The 22,634-nt window shown below is 40.5% G+C and overlaps 1 pseudogene; it reads right to left on the reverse strand.

Annotated features, from left to right (window-relative positions):
• Positions 1-61: 61 nt before the first annotated feature.
• Positions 62-16,537, reverse strand: LOC118390993 (sodium- and chloride-dependent GABA transporter 2-like; annotated as a pseudogene).
• Positions 16,538-22,634: the final 6,097 nt, after the last annotated feature.

Below are 22,634 nucleotides of genomic sequence, written 5' to 3' on the forward strand. Positions count from 1 at the left end.
GTGACTAACAAGTCATGTTGGTAAATTATCCTTGTGTGCCAAAAAGACCATCTGGCCCATGGAAACATAAATTTGTTTAGTTGATAAATACAAGGACTGCCACTGTGTGAGATATAGTTTTAATCAACAAGATGTCAAACTATCAATGCTAATGCTTAGCTGTCTCCTTGGTAAGCAAAATGAAGCTCATATGTGCTTATTAATATCTTGCATTGTCTCCATTTCTGAGTTTTGGCATTTCCTCTGCTGGGTTAGAGGGAGGTCGTCATCGGGGTGACAAAGGACAGCCAAGCGCTAGGAAAGGATTGAATAGATCAAACATGTTCACAACTATGTAAATGCAGCCTTGTTTCACACTTGCATCATACCATTTAGTGAATGTGTAGTTGCATTTTCACATGCCAATGCTAGTATTAGGGCAATGTTCCCAAAAGCACCTGACTGGGGAAGGGCTTAAATGCCATAATTGGTGTCCCTTTAAGAGTAATTCTCAGCATCCCATTCTATATATAGTATTTTACAAGTGGCAGGTAGCCAGAAAAGTTGCTGGTTTGAATCCCAGAGCTCACTTAGTAAATCTGTGCCATTGGACAAGGCACTTAGCCCTAATTGCTACTGTAAATCACTGGATAAGAGTATGTGTATTTGACTAAGTACAAACCTGTCTGAGGCTGCCTGTGCCAATGCAGATCTTGCCAATCCCCCACAGTGGCACCAGGAGGATGGAGGAGAGGGCCATGGCCCAGCCCAGTGTATAGGCCCAGTCTGGGTACATGTACCAGCGGTTAAACTTGAGAGGTTTATAGTCCACCATGTGTAAAATAAAGGAACTCTGGGATGATATGGAGGAAAAGCAAAGCACCCAATGAGTAAGACCTAGACTCAAGCCATAGCACAGACGATCCACGCAATTTACATGTAAAGGCAACGTTCCAGCGTGGGTGGAGGCTGTATACAGTAATGTTGGTTCAATCAGAAATTACCTTAAATGTCTAGCCATATGTCTACTTTTATAAGATGTACAGCTTTAAATATTTACCACAAGCACCAATCTAACTCACCAGAGACACAAGTGGGGTGAAGTAACGCCAGCACAGTCTGAAGAGGACACACGGCCTCTGTGCAGTCATGTCCTTAATGGCATCCTCCATGTGATCTGCCCCTGAGGATTTTAAAACAGATTTACTGACAACTCACGCATAGCCACGGGAAGTAGTTTAGGGGTGGGGGTGCTGCTGCAGTCCTTTTTAGTAGCCGCTCATATCCAGAGCAACTTACAGTAGTGAGTGCATACATTTTCATTCTGGTCCCCTGTGGGAATCGAACACGCAACCCTAGCAAAGCAAGTACCATGCTCGACCAACCGAGCCACATCACATCATAAACCACTTGATGTTTCAATGTACTCAATTGCTGTATTGTGCATTGCTGTTCTTCATGGTGATGGACCATCTACTACAGGTACAAACCTGGATGACCAGCCTATGTACAGACATCTATATCGGTCCACTAATACTAGTAAAGGCCCAGTGCTAGAGAGACATTTTTTATTCAGATTTTCTTCCCCACGGCTATAAACGCAAGTCCAGGAGACAATGAGAGAAAGGCAGTTTACAAACCAAATGATTACAAAAACTGAGTGGTTGTGTATAGTATAATGGGGCTTTTTCACCACTACAACTCTAGTGCTTGAGATGAAGGCTAAGACTCATGTTTTTCCACCATCATGGCCGGGGTGAAAAAAAGGCTGCAGTCACAGTGGATTTACACTTACCAAAGATCCATCCCACTGCCAGTGACTCAAACACAGCCACAAAGAGAACACACGCTCCGCTGCAGCCGTAGTAATCAATGAGCTGGAACACAAAGATCCCACCCTGTAGATTAGAAGAACAAAAAAATGTCCTTCAGAAATCAAGACTGGATGGTGTTCAGAGATAGATGGGAGAGGTTGAGGGAAGCTGAAGGATGGGACTAAAAACAAACAAAAGACCAAATACTTATTTTCCACCATAATTTGCAAATAAATTCATTAAAAGTCCTACAATGTGATTTTCTGGATTTTTTTTCTCATTTTGTCTGTCATAGTTGAAGTGTACCTATGATGACAATTACAGGCCTCTCTCATATTTTTAAGTGGGAGAACTTGCACAATTGGTGGCTGACTAAATACTTTTTTGCCCCAAACTTTTGGTGTCCTAAGTGTCTTGGAAAGTTCTCGTATGGAATAGCCTTCATTTCTCAGACCAAGAATAGACGAGTTATAAAAGAAAGTACTTTGTTTCTGGCCATTTTGAGCTTGTAATCGAACCCACAAATGCTAACGCTCCAGATACTCAACTAGTCTAAAGAAGGCCAGTTTTATTGCTTCTTTAATAAGAACAACAGTTTTCAGCTGTGCTAACATAATTTCAAAAGGGGTTTTCAATGATCAATTAACCTTTTAAAATTATAAACTTGGATTAGCTAACACAACATGCCATTGGAACACATGAGTGATGGTTGCTGATAATGGGCCTTTGTACACCTATGTAGATATTCCATAAAACATCTGCCGTTTCCAGCTACAATAGTCATTTACAACATTAACAATGTCTACACTGTATTTCTGATCAATTTGATGTTATTTTAATGGACAAAAATGTGCTTTTCTTTCAAAAACAAGGACATTTCTCAGTGACCCCAAACTTTTGAACGGAAGTGTATATATACCCCAAAAATATATGAGGGATTGGAAATGTTGCAGACAATTACATTTATGGAAGCCACAATCTGTCTGCAATATTAAAGCTGATCCTATTGATATTCATATGTGAAGTGTAGAATCAGAGATCGAGGACATGGAAGCAATCATACACAATTTCACTGAAGATAGCTAGATTAATGAAGTCAGTAAATCAACACTGTGGTCATTGCAACACTTCCAGATGTTTTATTTTTTTATTTAACCTTTATTTAACTAGGCAAGTCAGTTAAGAACAAATTCTTATTTACAATGACGACCTGCTGTTATGAAACATTCTTTACCTTGGTCTGGGCCTAGTGTGCACGCCTGTGTGCGGAGGGCAGGACTTTATAATTTACCTCACCTGCACAGAAGTTCTATTTTTTCTTTGACCTTTTCCTTACACTCTATTATGTACAGTTAAACTAAACTCATTATCGTTCTGGACATTGTCTAAAACAGTTGATTAGGAGCTAATTCAATGTCTCACCTCTGTGATCAGAGTCAGCTGTATAAGGAAGCAGGAGAGACAGAAGAGGAGCACAAAGCCCTCTCGATATCGGGGCCTTCGCAGTGTAACAGGAAATAAGTCTGTGAAAGATGTTATCACTCCCTCCATTATGACAAACTAAAATAGAAAAGGAAGATAAAAGTTACATCAAGATACAATACATTGTGGGATCAACACAACCCATTTTTTTATCAACCCTTGCACGTAGACCACATCCAGCAAACAAAGTTTGGTTCCCAGGACGTTGTGGGAAAGTTATTTGTCAAATAACCAAAAGAGAACCTTAAGGGAATGTTACAAGAACATTCTGTGTTGGCTGGGCATGGTCTTTAGGTATGGTAAATAACCTGTGTGTCAATTCCCAGCAGAAGAAGCATAATGAAGAAGCAGCCCGTCCAGAGCTGTGGCAAGGGCATCATGGCTGCTGCCTGGGGGAAGGCGATGAATGCCAAACCAGGACCTAGGAGCAACAGTAAACAAGAATTGGAGGAAAATAACTTAATAACTACTTAGCATATGATACAGATGCAGTTTTGTGTGTGCATGTCATGGCACAGTATGCTACAACATTATGGATCGTTATCAGTGCCAATTCTAAAATGCAATGATGAATTGGAATGTGAAAAGTAGAAATGCAGTGCATGTATCCTCAATTGGAATGTGAAAATTATAAATGTAAATGTTTTAAATGCTCAATTGGAATGTGAAAATGGTAAATGCATTTATCATTTTCACATTCATATTGAGCATTTAAGCATTGCATTTAAGACACTAATTATAACCCTAAATAATGCTGTGACATGTTGAACTGACTGCATCCGTAAAATAAATTGACACGTTTTTAACAAGCACAAAGCTGTAACAGAAGGTCATTGTGACGGCCACACCATACCTGACTCTGCCACCATCGCGACAGAAACACCCTGTTTCTGTGCCATGAATCCCAGCACCGAGAAGACTGCAAATCCAGCCACAAAACTGGTACAACCATTCAGCAGACACAGCCAAAAGCTGTCCCTGAATGGACATAAAATAAAATATGCTAATTATAACTGTGCTCAAACTAATAAAATTGGAATACGTTGTTCTTTATTAAATTCTACATATCCATCGAAGTATAGATGTTTTAAGAAACAAAATGTATTGTTAAAACTGAACAGTCTTACATGTAACAGTTATTGTTGTATTTGTTGAAGCTTCCCAAAACAGTTTGACTTCCCCGTCCAATACAGTAGGAGAAGAACACCTGCGTTCCTGCTTCCATCCAGACCTGGTTGGCGAGAGATTCATTAGTGCATGTAGAAATTCGACAGCACGAAATTGAGAAGTGGAATGCAAAGACTTGATCATATTTAGCTTGGAACTTGTCCTTCAATGAATGTGCAAATGAAAAGGTGCAAATGTTTACTTGGGGGTCTGCAAGGCGGACTGGGTCTGGATACAGGTAAAACTGAATCCCCTCCCAAGCTCCAGGTAAAGTCAACCCTCTCACCAGCAACACCAAGAGCATCAGATAGGGAAATGTGGCAGTGAAATACACCACCTAATGAAATGGACCAGTATGGACAAAAACAAAACTTACCACCATAGCACAATTACCACCTGTACCTAAACAATCAGATTTATGGTAGTTCCATGGATGTGTGAAGTAATTTAACATTTACTGGTGTAATCATGTGTAGTAGTAAGATATACATAAACTCTTATACAGACCTTTCCTGAGTACCTGATTCTTTTCCAGATACAGAAGTAGCAGACAGCCCAACAGGCGAGGAGACAGAGCATCAGCTCCCATCTTACACTGCCTACCTCTTCAATGCCTCCAGAGATAGCCAACACACGACGCCTGGGGGAGGGCAACAGAAGCCCCGTTTATACCTGGTGACTAGTCAAGCTCGTGCTCTCACTTTTGTTAGTGTTACATGGAACAATGTTGCAAATGTTTGTTTCCTAGATACTTTTCCTAGATACTTTTAAAATCAGCCATTTTGGAAACAGTGAGTAGCCTAGCCACAGTTTATATTTTGAAGCCTTTGCCAGTGCCACACAGTTAGGTTGGAGATTCGTAACTGCGTCGAGAGGTCGCCTACACATGATAGTCAGCAATGCAATTCATAGAAGCCATGCAAGTAAGAGATGTTTTCTATTGGGGACTTTATGTTGAGTCAATATGGTAGACTGCTAGCATTGTGATGGCTGGTCTAATGTATGAATGAAGCCAGAGAGTTAATGTTTGTTTTATACAGCTATTTTCACCTGCTTATTTTGTGTTTTTGCATTACTGCAGCATATAAATTGTTATTACTTGTCCGAGTTCTCATATTATTATTTTTTCTTGGGAATTGGGAAATATTGGGATTCTGGTTACCGGCGAACATGCGTCCTTTGTTCTGATCTTATCCACATTCTGATTGTGCCCACATTTTTAGACATGCGTCTACACATGGTATGCTGTCCACTGTGTCCAAATTGTGAACAGATTTCCTGGTCCCTCCCTGTATGCAAAGTATTTGCCAGATATTACTTGAAATTGTTTATTTTATTTTAGGACATAGGCCTATATTGATTTCATAAATGGTGTCACCTGACAATGATTTTAGAGGTCGGGATAATGATGATTTAAATAGTTTCACTGTCCATATCCATCTTGTAAGAAATCCAGACACAATGCCTCACAATGCCTGACTTCCTCCGGAGGTGGTCAGAAAGATCGATGCGTTTTAATCATCTTAATCTGTCTAAAAATGTGGGCACAATCAGCCTATGGACAAGATGAGGACAAAGGACACATGTTAGCACCAGGTATAAACAGGGATAGAGGGAGACTTTCAGTTCAAGCTACATTTAAGTTGCATCTGAAATGTTACCCTATTCTCTATATAATGCAATACATTTGACATACGGGCATTGGACAAAAGTTGTGCACAATTTTGTATTCTAGGGAATAGGTGCCATTTCAGATACTGTACATCATTTTAGTGTAAGATAATTATTAAAGGGAGGTCTTGCAGAGTTTTCATATACAGTATTTATCTTATGCTGCTTTGTGTTGTGTGGGGCAGGATACTTACTCCCAGAACTCAGTGGCAGCAGAAGTAGTGGTGATGTTGGAGGTACAGTTGGCAGTATGGTTTAGTGAAGTGAAATCCACACATTGATCTAATCAAAAAGTAATTAAAGTCAAATGGAATTCTCTCCCAAAAACATATATACAGTAACTTTGTGTATGTATCATTGTTTTCTGGTAAAATATAACCTGTTTTACCCCCATGTAGAGAACGTAGGCCTACCAACCTGTGTTCCAGGTGTTACCACAGCTGGCCCAGGGTAGCTGAGAACTGAAAGAGAACACCAGGTAGAAGAGAGTCCAGGCCAGGATCACGAAGGTAAATGATAGAATCATAGATCAGGATGAGAAGCTCTGCCCTGCCAACACCTGTGGAGAATTAACAGGTAATATGAGGTGGGACATTAAAGGGATTGTTCACTCAAATTACAAAATGAAATATTGGTTTATTTTCTCTGCATAAGTCTTTGGACCAGGAAAAAGTATGGATTGCTTACAGGGTATTGATAACAATGTGTAATTTGGTAATTTGGGTGAATTATCCCTTTAACCTTTTTGCCTGTAGTAGAATGAAGGAGTATAGCAACATCTCACCTTCAGCAAGCGGACATAAGCTCCTCCAGCATGTGACAATGCCCTGTTGGGTGTACTGACCAATTGATGTCTCGAGAAGGAACAGAGGAAGACCACATAGCCCAACGTACAGCAGGTAGGGCAGAAGGAAGGCACCTAAGAACAGACATATATAAATATGTATGTTGTGAACTCGCAATATAGGCAGGCTACTAGTGATTTTGTGCCCTACAGACCCTAATCAAGCTCCCTTTTTAACTTATATTCATACTGGTAACTGGTATCTTTACTTAACCCACTTTTTAAAGCAATATAGATCTTTCTATTAATTAAAGGGCCAATGTGTGATATGGGATAAACATTTCAAAATGGTTTAAACAAAAATAAAAACACTTATGTTATGTAGTTTCAAGTGTGTGCTTTACAGGAATAAAATGAAAAATATGGCAAATTGGTCAATAACTCCTAACAACGGCAAAGGCCTAGAACTATACAGTGCCTTCAAAAAATATTCACACCCCTTGACCTTTTCCACATTTTGTTGTGATACAGCCTGAATTAGAAATGTATTAAATTTAGATTTTGTGTCACTGGCCTACACACAATGTGCCATAATGTCAAAGTGGAATCATGTTTCTATACATTTTTACAAAGTAATTAAAACGGAAAAGCTAAAATGTCTTGAGTCAATAACTATTCAACCCCTTTGTTATGGCAACGCTAAATAAGTTCAGGAGTAGACATTTGCTTAACAAGTTACATAAGTTGCATGGCCTCTGTGTGCAATAATAGTGTTTAACATGCTTTGTGAATGACTGCCTCATCTCTGTGCGCCACACATACAGATATCTGTCAGGTCCCTTAGTCGAGTAGTGAATTTCAAACACAAAGACCAGGGAGGTTTTCCAATGCCTCGCAAAGAAGGAAACCTATTGGTAGTTGGGTAAAACAATTATCTGGGATTTCACCATGAGGCCAATGGTGACTTTAAAACAGTTACAGTGTTCAATGGCTGTGGCAGAAGAAAACTGAGGATGAATCAACAACATTGATTCAAATGACAGAGTGAAAAGAAGGAAGCATGTACAGAATAAAAATATTCCAAAACATGCATTCTGTTTGCCATAAGGCACTAAAGTAAAACTGCAACAATTTTTTTTTTAATGAACTTTATGTCCAGAATACGAAGCGTTATGTTTGGGGCAAATCCAGCACAACACATCACTGAGTACCACTATTCATATTTTCAAGCATGGTGGTGGTGGCATCATGTAATGGGTATGCTTGTGATAAGCAAGGACTAGGGATTTTTGGGGGGATAAAAAATTGTGCTAAGTACAGGCAAATTCCCAGAGGAAAACCTGGTTCAGTCTGCTTTCCAACAGACACTGGCAGACAAATTCACCTTTCAGCAGGCCAATAACCTAAAACATATGGTGAAATATATACTGGAGTTTCTTACCAAGACAGCATTGACTGTTCCTGAGTGGCCGAGTTACAGTTTTGACATAAATCGGCTTGAAAATCTATGGCAAGACTTAAACATGGCTGTCTAGCAAACATCAACAACCAACATGACAGAGCTTGAATAATTTTTTCAAGAATAATGTGCAAAGACTGTACAATCCAAATAAAGTATGGAATAAGTCAAGTTGTATGAATACTTTCTGAAGGCATTGTGTCCTTTAACATTCCAGGTGTAACATGGACACAAATGTATTTGTCCTGTTATTTCATTGCCTAATCACAAGATAATTTTGTGAATAAGCGTACTAAGCTACTGTGTCATGGGTTGTCATTCTAAATATCCTGAATAATGGAAGCAAAAGGCGTTGGGTATGTTGCACACAGGTTAGCGTTTCTCATCATGAATCTTGATCTTGAGGAAGCTTGGTAACTAGCTGGCACAGCCAGTCATAAAAACTGATTTTAAACCTAACAGTTACCTTAACCTTAAACACACTGCTAACTCCAATGCCAAACCTTAAATTAAGACCAATAAGCTAATTTAGGTTTTCAGACATTTTTACGATATAGACTATTTTGACTATGCAGCTGGCCGCTCAGTTCTGCCTCCCGGATAAGACTCATGACAATAAACGTTAACCTGCGTCCTACACAATTGCACACAGCTAGACTCTGTGTCCAAGCCGACTCATAGAAACATGAAAACATTACCTTTATGCTTTCTCTGTAAAAAATCTTTCTAGACCCCCCAGACAATAGCAAATGATCAACTTCAATGAACAAAATTACGTTGAACATACGTATTTTACGTAGGTTAAACTCGCATTCATTTTCGGTTGTAAACGAAAGTTGAAAAGTACAGTACCAGTCAAACGTTTGGAGACACCTACTCATTCAAGGGTTTTTCTTTATTTTTACTATTTTCTACATTGTAGAATAATAGTGAAGACATCTAAACTATGGACTCATGTAGTAACCCAAAAGTGTTAAACAAATCAACAAATATTTTATATTTGAGATTCTTCAAAGGAGCCACCCTTTGCATTGATGACAGCTTTTCACACTCTTGTCATTCTCTCAACCAGCTTCATGAGGTAGTCACCTTGAATGCATTTCAATTAAACAGGTGTGCCTTGTTAAAAGTTAATTTGTAGAATTTATTTCCTTCTTAATGCGTTTGAGCCAATCAGTTGTGTTGTGACAAGGTAGGGGTGGTATACAGAAGATAGCCCTATTTGGTAAAATACCAAATTATTATGGCAAGAACAGCTGAAATAATCAAAGAGAAATGGACAGTCCATCATTACTTTAAGACATGAAGGTCAGTCAATCCAGAAAATGTCAAGAACTTTGAAAGTTTCTTCAAGTGCATTTGCAAAAAATTTTCAAGCGCTATGATCAATCTGGCACTTATGAGGACCGCCACTGGAAAGGAAGACCCAGAGTTACCTCTGCTACAGAGGATAAGTTCATTAGAGTTACCAGCCTCGGAAATTGCAGCCCAAATATATGTTTCACATTGTTCAAGTAACAGACACATCTGAACATCAACTGCATGAATCAGGCTTTCATGGTCGAATTGCTGCAAAAAAAGCACTACTAAAGGACACCAATAATAAGAAGAGACTTGCTTGGGCCAAGAAACATGAGCTATGAACATTAGACCAATGTAAATCTGTCCTTTGGTCTGATGAGTCCAAATTTTAGATTTTTGTTTCCAACCACCGTGTCTTTGTGAGACGCAGAGTAGGTGAATAGATGATCCCCACATGAGATTCCCACCGTGAAGCATGGAGGAGGAGTTGCGATGGTGTGGGGGTGCTTTGCTGGTGACACTGTCAGTGATTTATTTAGAATTCACAGCATTCTGCAGCGATACGCCATCCCATCTGGTTTGCTCTTAGTGGGACTATCATTTGTTTTTCAACAGGACAATGACTCAACACACCTCCAGACTGTGTAAGGGCTGTTTGACCAAGAAGGAGAGTGATGGAGTGCTGCATCAGATGATCTGGCCTCCACAATCACCCGACCTCAACCAAATTGAGATGGTTTGGGATGAGTTGGATCACAAAGTGAAGGAAAAGCAGCCAACAAGTGCTCAGCACATGTGGGAACTCCTTCAAGACTGTTGGAAAAGCATTCCAGGTGAAGCTGGTGGAGAGAATGCCAAGAGCTGTCAAGGCTACTTTAAAGAATCTAAAATATTCAATATATTTAGATTTTGTTAACACTTTTTTGGTTACTACATGTTTCCGTATGTGTTAATTCATAGTTTTATTATTTTCACTATTATTTTACAATGTAGAAAATAGTCAAAATAAAGAGGTATCCAAACTTTTGAATGGTACTGTATTTTATGGATATACTGTATATAAGACGTCTGTTTTTGGTCATGGTTTCTATGGCCAAATTTCTAACTTTAAATATTTTCAGACCCCTTGACTTTTTCCACATTTTGTTATGTTACAGCCTCATTCTAAAATTGATTAAATAGACCCCACCTCATCAATCTACACACAATACCCCAAATGACAAAGCAAAAACATGTTTTTAGAAATGTTTACAAATCTATAAAAAAACAACAACTGATATATCATATTTACATAAGTATTCAGACCCTTTACTCAGTACTTTGTTGAAGCACATTTGGCAGCGATTACAGCCTCAAGTCTTTTTTGGTATGACACTAAAGCTTAGCACACCTGTATTTGGGGTTGTTTCTCCCATTCCTCTTTGTAGATCCTTTTAAGCTCTGTCAGGTTGGATGGGGAGCGACACTGCACAGCTATTTTCAGTACTGTAGAGATGTTCGATCAGGTTCAAGTCTGGGCTCTGGCTGGTCCACTCAAGGACATTCAGAGACTTGTCCCGAAGCCACTCTTGTGTTGTCTTGGCTGTTTGCTTATGGTCATTGTCCTGTTGGAAGGTGAACCTTCACCCAAGTGTGAGGTCCTGAACTCTCTGGAGCAGGTTTTGATCAAGGATATCTTTGTACTTTGCTCCGTTCATGTTTCCCTCGACCCTGACTAGTCTCCCAGTCCCTGCCACTGAAAATCATCCCCACAGCATGATGTTGCCACCACCATGCTTCACCATAGGGGTGGTGCCAGGTTTCTACCAGACGTGATGCTTGGCATCCAGGCCAAAGAGTTCAATCTTGGTTTTATCAGACCAGAGAATCTTTTCTCATGGTCTGAGAGTCTTTAGGTTCCTTTTGGCAAACTCCAAGTGGGCTGTCATGTGCCTTTTACTGAGGAGTAGCTTCGTCTGGTCACTCTACCATGAAGGCCTGATTGGTGGAGTGCTGCAGAGATGGTTGGCCTTCTGGAAGGTCCTCCCATCTCCACAGAGAAACTTTGAAGCTCTGTCAGAGTGACCATCCGGTTCTTGGTCACCTCCCTGACCAAGCAAGGCCCTTCTCCCCCGATTGCTGAGTTTGGCCGGATTGCCTGCTGTAGGAAGATTCTTGGTGGTTCCAAACCTCCTCCATATAAGAATGATGGAGGCCACTGTGTTCTTGGGGACTTTCAATGCTGCAGAAATGTTTTGGTGTCCTTCCCCAGATCTGTGTCTCGACACAATCCAGTCTCAGATCTTTACGGACAATTCCTTCAACCTCATGACTTGGTTTTTACTCTGACATGCACTGTCAACTGTGGGACCTTAAATAAACAGGTATGTGTCTTTCCAAATCATGTCCAATCTATTGAATTTACCATAGGTGGACTACCTGTTACCGTTGCCTCATTTTGTATCACATTCCAATGATAAAACATGTCCCCCCCATCCCCAGTGAAAGTGCGTCCCTAGCCTATGTAATGGAGCATAACCAGATAAGATAGGTCATAGGCCTACAGTAGGCCAACTCATATTCTGTTCTTCTGAAATACATTTTTCGTCATGTCATAATGTTTCTTTAGACCTGATTAAAATAAATGATGGATGTATTGTGACGGTGATATATTAAATGTATTTATTTGACTTTTTAAAATGTAGATGTTCCAAAGGTGCGCATCAGTGGCTTGTAGGCATTGAGGGCTGGAGATGTTAAACATGATTATGTTAATTAATGGTCAAATACCATGAGACCAGCAGTCTTTTGCATGACAATAACTACCTGGCAAAATGTCCTAGACTGGACCAATGTTTCACAAGTTTGGACAGCACAGTACAGTACAGCAGTAGAGTACATTTGAGTAGAGTACAGTACAGTACAGTAAAGTAGAGGATAGTTCAGTACAGTACAGCACAGTACATTACAGACGTCTACATTTGGGCCAAATCAAGGCCGGACCGGACCAAATCTGAACCAATCATAGACGTTTATTTTTGGGCCGGACCGGACCTAAAATCAACATATGTGAAAGTTGAAATCAAAAATCAATTTTCGAAAGTCCATGGATGTCCTGTGACGGTCGGAGCTTACTGGGTAATTTGAATTTGTGTGCCCATGAAAACCGTTTTCACGGTGTAACATAAGGAGACACTAAATGTTAAGTAGTTACAGTGCATTTCCGAGATCTCTATATAATATGCACAACTCTGCCAGGACCTAGGATCAAGGGAGACAATTGTTTTAGTACTATATCTCTTGACACATTGATGAAAATAATCATGGCATCTAAATCTTCAAGCTGCATACTGGACCCTATTCCAACTAAACTACTGAAAGAGCTGCTTCCTGTGCTTGGCCCTCCTATGATGAACATAATAAACGGCTCTCTATCCACCGGATGTGTACCAAACTCCCTAAAAGTGGCAGTAATAAAGCCTCTCTTGAAAAAGCCAAACCTTAACCCAGAAAATATAAAAAACTATCGGCCTATATCGAATCTCCCATTCCTCTCCAAAATCTTTGAAAAAGCTGTTGAACAGCAACTCACTGCATTCCTGAAGACAAACAATGTATACAAAATGCTTCAGTCTGGTTTTAGACCCCATCATATCACTGAGACTGCACTTGTGAAGGTGGTAAATTACCTTTTAATGGCGTCAGACCGAGGCTCTGCATCTGTCCTCGTGCTCCTAGATCTTAGTGCAGCTTTTGATACCATCGATCACCACATTCTTTTGGGGAGATTGGAAACCCAAATTGGTCTACACTGACAAGTTCTGTTCTGGTTTAGATCTTATCTGTCGGAAAGATATCAGTTTTTCTCTGTAGATGGTTTGTCAACTGACAAATCAACTGTAAATTTCAGGTGTTCCTCAAGGTTCCGTTTTAGGACCACTATTGTTTTCACTATATATTCTACGTCTTGGTGATGTCATTCGGAAACATAATGTTAACTTTCACTGCTATGTGGATGACACACAGCTATACATTTCGATGAAACATGGTGAAGCCCCCAAATTGCCTTCCCTGGAAGTCTGTGTTTCAGACATAAGGAAGTGGATGGCTGCAAATGTTCTACCTTTAAACTCGGACAAAACAGAGATGCTTGTTCTAGGTCCCAAGAAACAAAGAGATCTTCTGTTGAATCTGACAATTCATTTTGATGGTTGTACAGTCGTCTTAAATAAAACTGTGAAGGACCTCGGCGTTACTCTGGATGCTGATCTCTCTTTTGACGAACATATCAAGATTGTTTCAAGGACAGCTTTTTTCCAACATTGATCTGATCCAACAAAATCAGAAACTCTCTGTCCAAAAATGATGCAGAAAAATTAATCCATGCTTTTGTCACTTCTAGGTTAGACTACTGCAATGCTCAAGGTTTTACTGCTAACCTACAAAGCATTACATAGGCTTGCTCCTACCTATCTTTCCGATTTGCTCCTGCCGTACATACCTACACGTACGCTATGGTCACAAGACGTAGGCCTCCTTACTGTCCCTAGAATTTCTAAGCAAACAGCTGGAGGCAGGGCTTTCTCCTATATATCTCAATTTTTATGGAATGGTCTGCCTACCCATGTGAGAGACGCAGACTCGGTCTCAACCTTTAAGTCTTTATTGAAGACTCATCTCTTCAGTAGGTCCTATGATTGAGTGTCGTCTGGCCCAAGAGTGTGAAGGTGAACGGAAAGGCACTGGAGCAATGAACCGCCCTTGCTGTCTCTGCTTGGTCGGTTCCCCAGTCTCCACTGGGATTCTCTGCCTCTAACCCTATTACAGGGGCTGAGTCACTGGCTTACTGGTGCCCCTCTTCCATGCTGCCCCTAGGAAGGGTGTGTCACTTGAGTGGGTTGAGTCACCGACATGATCTTCCTGTCCGGGTTGGCGCCCCCCCTTGGGATTGCCGTGGCGGAGAGCTTTGTGGGCTATTCTCGGCCTTGTCTCAGGATGGTAAGTTGGTGGTTGAAGATATCCCTCTAGTGGTGTGGGGGACTGTGCTTTGGCAAAGTGGGTGGGGTTATATCCTGCCTGTTTGGCCCTGTCCGGGGGTATCGTCGAATGGGGTCACAGTGTCTCCCGACCCCTCCTGTCTCAGCCTCCAGTATTTATGCTGCAGTAGTTTATGTGTCGGGGGGCTAGGATCAGTCTGTTATATCTGGAGTATTTCTCCTGTCTTATCTGGTGTCCTTTGTGAATTCAAGTATACTCTCTCTAATTCTCTCTCTCTCTCTTTCTCTTTTTCGGAGGACCTGAGCCCTAGGACCATGCTTCAGGACTACCTGGCCTAATGACTCCTTGCTCTCCCCAGTCCACCTGGCTGTGCTGCTGCTCCAGTTTCAACTGTTCTGCCTGCGGCTATTGGACCGTGACCTGTTCACCAGACGTGCTACCTGTCCCAGACCTGCTATTTTCAACTCTCTAGAGACAGCAGGAGCGGTAGAGATACTCTGAATGATCGACTATGAAATGCCCACTGACATTTACTCCTGAGGTGCTGACCTGTTGCACCCTCGACAACCACTGTGATTATTATTATTTGACCCTGCTGGTCATCTATGAACATTTGAACATCTTGGCCATGTTCTGTTATAATCTCCACCCGGCACATCCAGAAGAGGACTGGCCACTCCTCATAGCTTGGTTCCTCTCTAGGTTTCTTCCTAGGTTCTGGCCTTTCTAGGGAGTTTTTCCTAGCCACCGTGCTTCTACACCTACATTGCTTGCTGTTTAGGGTTTTAGGCTGGGTTTCTGTACAGCACCTTGTGACATCAGCTGATTGTAGAAGGGCTTTATAAATAAATTTGAATTTGAATTTAAAAAAATATCAGACAGCAAGGTCCATGGTTCATTCAGGGTTGAAGTTAAATGTCTAAGTCAATTGTTAAATGCTCAACATTGCCCTAGTATCTGTGTGTTAGAGATTTGTCGACGATGAGTGTGACGTGTTTCCTTTCTCATGCCCACAAAGCTCCAATTCAAACTCCCATTAGACAGCTCTGCAAGCGTTATAATGGCAAAATACGTATGTTCCTCACCAAATATTACTGTTACTCACTATCTTCATTTACTCCAGTTATGGCTGGTATGTACCTCCAAGAAAGGTCTTAATAAAAGCCTGAAAATATTCCTAATTGCTCAGTGAAGCTCCTTATTTAGTGAGTAAGGAACGTATTTTGACATTATAACGCTTGCAGAGCTGTCTAATGGGAGTTTGAATCTGAGCTTCCTAGCCATCAGAGAGGAGACACACCATAGTCATTGTCGACATCTCTAACACAGATGCTGGAGCAACTTAATGTATAAAACGACAAATAACACTGTCAAAAATGTAAGGAAAGAAAGGTAGTGTTTTATGATTTTTGCCAAATCTGTGAAAACTCCAACCGTGAGAAAGGGTGTAAACATAGGTTTTGATTCAACTATGTTCCCTCTTTAAATCTTAATGTTGTAACATTAAACAAGTTACAGATTTTTATCAATTACTTTGTAACAGCCCTAAAAAGATGTCCACTACAATAAATCCTCACTGCCACCCTAATTTATAGAACGACCCATATGGGGGATTCCCCAAATATAACTCACCTCCACCGTTCTTATAGCAGAGATAGGGGAACCTCCATACATTTCCCAGGCCGACCACGTTACCACAAACTGTGAGGAGGAACTCTGTTTTAGAGCTCCACTGTTCCCTCTTCCCTTCCTGAGTCTCCACGTTCATTCTCTTTTTTTCCCCTGTAGTATCCACTGATCTCTAACTTGGTGTTCGCTATTCAGAATATACTGGAACTCTCGTTGTGTCACCACCCTACCACTGGATCTGTAGTAAGTGAGGAGGATATGCTACTCCTGGGTTCTCTTCCAGTGGCCTGGGTTCAACATCTCACTATGGGACATACCCTTGTGCAGGTCATTCGCTGAAGCCTTATTCAATCACGCCTCTAACAGGCCAATTAGGGCATTGTGAGTTAAGCCTCACCAGTCTATATAACACCATGCATTGCCCTGGTTCCCCTCATTTTTCGCCTCTGTTGAATCTGAACCTGTTTAAGAGCTTTTTAAAGAAAACCTAGCTCTCAGCTTAACTGTTCCATTTGGTATGGTTACCACTTCACCTACACAGAGTGAAGTTACCTAAGGTAGCTTGTTAGCAGTATTGTTTGTTGTCAGCTAGCTACAGTACCTCTGTAGCCTAGCTTTCACGCAATTAGTGCTGCTAGCTTGCTAGTTCCACTGCTTTAATATCCCGCTAATAACAGTTTTCCACTAGTTTTAGCAACTTCTACTAGTGGGCTCTAGCTCTGTCGGTTCCCACCTTTCAGAGTTGGCTAGCTGAACTGTCGAGTGTCCTAGTTAGCTAACATCACCACACATGGTTATAGATAGCAACCTTTGGTCTAACCCCCCATTCGGTATGTTTGGCTAACACGAGAGGTGCTGTTTCTTTAACACTAGAAGTGCAGATAGAATATATTAATTTAAAATTGTAATATCTTTGCCATTTTAAGTGTCATGTCCCTGACTTTTCCTAAAGTATATTTAACACACTGATGTTAACATTTTTTGTTTGATAAACAGGACATGTCACCCCCCTGCCCTTCCTTCACCCGACAGCTGGCTGCCCATCTGATAACGGCCAATTGAAACTACATATAACTACACTGAGTATACAAAACATTAGGAACACCTGCTCTTTCCATGACATAGACTGACCAGGTGAAAGATATGATCCCTAATTGATGTCACCTGTTAAATCCACTACAATCAGTGTAGATGAACGGGAGGAGATAGGTTAAAGAAAGATTGTTAAGCCTTAAGACATTCGAGACATGGATTGTGTGCATTCAGAGGGCGAATTGGCAAGAAAATATTTGAACAGGGTATGGTAGTAGGTACCTGGGGCACCGGTTTGAGTGTGTCAAAAACTGCAACGATGCTGGGTTTTTCATGATCAACAGTTTCCTGTGTGTATCAAGAATGGTGCACCACCCAAACTATGGAAAGCATTGGAGTCAACATTGGCCAAGCATCCCTGTGAAACACTTTTAACACCTTGTAGAGTCTATTCGCTGTTGAATTGAGGCTGTTCTGAGGACAAAAGGGGGTGCAACTCAATATCAGGAAGGTGCTACTAATGTTTAGTACACAGTGAATATCGAAACAAATTTCACACATGTAATAATAGATGTCGCCTAAAAACAAGATTAAATTAACAATAGTCTGATGGGTGACAAAATTTAAAATAGTTAAACTGTGAATGAAGAGACGTCTATTGAATAAACACATTCATTTTCCATTCCAAATTAAAACCTGCTGCTGGTTGAGCTCATGAGCTGGGCCTATCTGAGCTGGATCTGTCTGTGCTGACGTGTGTGTGTGTGTATGTGCGTGTGTGTGTACATTTTATGTATATGGTGTAGGCCTGTGTAGGCATCTGAGTTGAGCCCCACCGCCTACACTTTTGATCTGATGTCACCACTACCGACTAATTCATTTGCCGTTTTTGCAGATTAAAAGTGTTAGAGATAGTAATGTATTATTAGTTATCTTGAAAAATGTGCCATGACATAGCCAATAAAAATATAGCACAACTTCAAGGATTACTTTGAAATTCAGAAAGGATGTTTGCGGGAAAAAATATTTTGACACCTGTTTTCTCAGTGATACATTCAAAGCAGCATTGAAAAAAGGCGCAAATTTAAGTTTGGTTCACCCGAGTGAGTCTGGTCACAAGTCAGAGACAACTTTTATGACAGAGCAAATGGATTTGATGGATCGCCGGAAAAGAGCAGGAATAAGCTTTTGTAGGCTACAATCCAAGGTATGTCTTCCAATGGTACGACTGCTGTCGGAAATTCCAAAGATGATCCAAATTTAATAAACGCTTGGAGGTAAGGATGACAGCAGTGGTGTAGTCTGCGGCGATACGGCTATCACTTATTATTGATATCTACATTGCATTGATGTGAATCCCACTGCTGCTCTCATTTAGATATTTGCACCTTACGGATTTGTGGTTGTTGTAGATGGCTGTTCACAAATCTAAATCTGTATTTGAACCCAATAATATGGTTGAATTCAAGAAGATTAAACTGCCTATCAATCATTGTTTTTGAAACCAGTGGACAGCTAGTGAAAAATGTGTTCTTGCAACAGCTGCATTGTGCGGAGGGAGTTAAAAGTCCGTGTTGCCCAGCAACAGCCCCAAAACATCACTGCTCTAGAGGAGATCTGCATGGAGGAATGGGCCAAAATACCAGCAACAGTGTGTGAAAACCTTGTGAAGACTTACAGAAAACGTTTGACCTCTGTCATTGCCAACAAAGGGTATATAACAAAGTATTGAGATAAACTTTTGTTATTGACCAAATACTTATTTTCCACCATAATTTGCAAATAAATTCATTAAAAATCCTACAATGTGATTTTCTGGATTTTCTTTTTCTAATTTTGTCTGTCATATTTGAAGTGTACATATGATGAAAATTACAGGCCTCTCTCATCTTTTTATGTGGGAGAACAATTGGTGGCTGACTAAATACTTTTTTGCCCCACTGTATATATGGCCACCTATGTATATGGCCAATATACCACAGCTAAGGGCTGTTCTTATGCAAGACGCATCGCAGAGTGCCTGGACACAGCCCTTAGCCGTGGTATATTGGGCATATACCACAAACCCCCGAGGTGCCTTATTGCTATTATAAACTGGTTATCAATGTAATTAAAGCAGTAAAAATAAATATTTTGACATATCCGTGGTATACGGTCTGTCAGCCAATCAGCATTTAGGGCTCTAACCACCAAGTTTATAATTAAAAATGACTAACTGATTGTTTCAATCAAAACTACTAAAACTATTGCTGATGGTGAACCTAATCAACCAAAATGTAATGTAAATCCCAATCAGCATGTAGGCTACAGCCAGATGAGAGTTGTTTCTCCTGGAGGTTGCTTAGGTAACATTTATTCCCAGTAAAACGCCATTTTCAACAGCACATTTGATTTAAAAAATAACCTAGGAAATTAGTAAAAAGGCTAAAGTACAGGCAGGGAATAGGCAAAAAGCACCAAACTATCATACACGGGAGGATTAAATTACGTTAAAAAAACAGCACTCCGAACACAATTGTGTCACAAAACAAACAATAGCTCACGCTTGTCACTCAACTAATAAAGCCTAATATTGCGCAAGCCATTTTACAAACATTTGAATGCTGGAGGTAACGCGCTGATGTGCCAGATCCGTGCGCCAAGCTGTGCACAGCGTGCCGTTTGTCCAGGCTGCTGATATTGCTGGGGTTGTTCGGAATTGAGATCGATGACTGTCAACAGGTTACATGATTAGTTAGATAATGTAGGAGAGTACACAAGTCATTTAAGCAAAACATTTGAGTGAATTGGCGATTCGTTACGTTAGAATCGATTTCCTGAGCAATGCATACTACATTTGAATCGGTTTGAGGTCCCACAGACCGATGCACTCGTATTTTAAAAATCTGAACGGGGACTGATGTGTATTGGTGAATCTCTATCATAATGTTTCTTAATAACTGCAAAAATAAAACAATAATGGATTTCTTTGTGATGGATTTAACATTTGAAGGGTGTTTTTTTTGTTTTTAACATATAGTCTGAGTAACATAAACTAATGAAAATGCTATTGTATTCTTTGAAATATATATGCTTTGTAACCTAATGTTATCTAAGAATTTCATAAACACAACCAAAGTATTATTTTTGCGACAGCATAAAAATGTATTTATTAAACTTCTAAAATGTAATTGGTTCAGAACGGGATTGCTCGAGGCCAGGCTTTTCTAGTGTTAAAGTGGGTTGCCCAACCATTGAAGTACCATCCTTTTTACATTCCCCTGTAAAAGATAAGCGTAGCTGTGAGTTTTTACCTCAAGTTACTTGATTTACACACCAAGTCAACACTTGGTACTACAAGCGCTAGATTGGCAAGCTAGCTATCGTCACTGAAACAATCTCTTAATACCAGCCAGCCAAATACAATGGTCAGCAACAAGTGTAGCCTATGTATCAGACCACAATAACCTGCTGTTGATACCAACAGCAATGAACAACGTGTGAATTTGCACTGTGTTCGCACTGTGGAAGGAACTTTGCCCCCCAATAAGTGAGTGATTTGCAGTTCATGTTTCAAAACAAAATATTAAAGTGTGACAGTGTTACCAATTTGGGTTGACACAGAGGGTTGGCATGCCAATTGACATCATGTATCTTTTGCTTGCTCAAGACCATAACAAGACCATGGCGGGTAGGAGCGTTGGGCCAGTAATCACAAGGTTGTTGGATCAAATCCCCGAGCTGACAAGGTAAAAGTCAGTTGTTCTGCCCATGAGCAAGGCAGTTAACCCACTGTTCCCCAGGTGCTGATGGCGGTTGTGGCACCCCTCCGCACCTCTCTAATTCAGTGGGGTTGGGTTAAATCCCAAAGACATTTCAGTTTCCTGAAATGTAGATTTCTCTGACTTATCCTGTGTCCTCAAGATGACTAAAAGGGTTCAACACTGTTGAAATTACACAATAAATTACATGCATTTGTACTGTCCTCCTTAAGGTGTGTGCAATCATAATTTTACAGCCAGCCAAACTCCAATCAAGAACTGAACCAGAGTCAGGGATAGGCTTTTCATAAACCTCCAGTTTTATAGTTGAAACGGTGTAAAACTAACACTACAAAAAATGTTTCTTATTGGAGCGGCTCAGACTAAAAGGCAACATAAATGCACAACAGAGTCTAACCAATGTTTCAAAGTTGCTTAGTGACAATACAATTTACATTTACATTACATTTAAGTAATTTAGCAGACGCTCTTATCCAGAGCGACTTACAAATTGGTGCATTCACCTTATGACATCCAGTGGAACAGCCACTTTACAATAGTGCATCTAAATCTTTTAAGGGGGGTGAGAAGGATTACTTTATCCTATCCTAGGTATTCCTTAAAGAGGTGGGGTTTCAGGTGTCTCCGGAAGGTGGTGATTGACTCCGCTGTCCTGGCGTCGTGAGGGAGTTTGTTCCACCATTGGGGGGCCAGAGCAGCGAACAGTTTTGACTGGGCTGAGCGGGAACTGTACTTCCTCAGTGGTAGGGAGGCGAGCAGGCCAGAGGTGGATGAACGTGAGATGGGTATCGAACCAGCGTCTGTAGCAATGCAGTTTTCACTGCAATGCTGTGTCTTAGACCACTGCGCCACTCGGGAGGCCCCATCCAGAAAGTTTTGAATGCTGATCAATTGCCTTGCACAAAGTGTCAAAATACAGAGAGGTGTTGGTAAGCGTATATTGTTCTGCTAATAGCCCATAAGTGGCTATTATAATACTGTACATAGTGTCCAGGTCAGGATAACTAAAACTTTATTGAAGACTATCAGAAAGAATGTTGTTACTTATTTATTTAGATCTAAAGCCATGAATGAGTGAGTCACTCAGCTTTATGTAGGTGCCGAGGCTATATGACTATGCCATTAACTTGATTATTGGGAAGATATGGAGCAAAAGTAAACAGTATAGAAAGGGGAAGATATATATTATATAGATCAATAAGCTATTAAAGCACCTTATTTTTAACATATATTATGTGTCCCTAAGTTTTATGAACAACCTGTACATTTGCACTGTGTTTGTACTGTGGAAGGAACTTTGCCCAATAAGTTAATGAGTTGCAATTTAAGTTTCAAACCAACATTTTGAAGTGTGACAGTGTTACTAATTTGGCTTGAGACTCGGGGTCGGCATGCCCATTGAAACTGTTCATGATCATGATGTATCATTTGCCTATTCAAGACCAAACAACTAGTGTACATTTCTCTGATTTATCTTGTCACCCCACTGTCCTGAAGATGACTGAAAGGATTCAACACTGTCGAAATTGTGTTATAAATTTCATGCATTTATTGAACAAAAAAATAGACTTTTCAGA

Source organism: Oncorhynchus keta, chromosome 12, assembly GCF_023373465.1.
Source record: "Oncorhynchus keta strain PuntledgeMale-10-30-2019 chromosome 12, Oket_V2, whole genome shotgun sequence".
Lineage (NCBI taxonomy): Eukaryota > Metazoa > Chordata > Actinopteri > Salmoniformes > Salmonidae > Oncorhynchus > Oncorhynchus keta.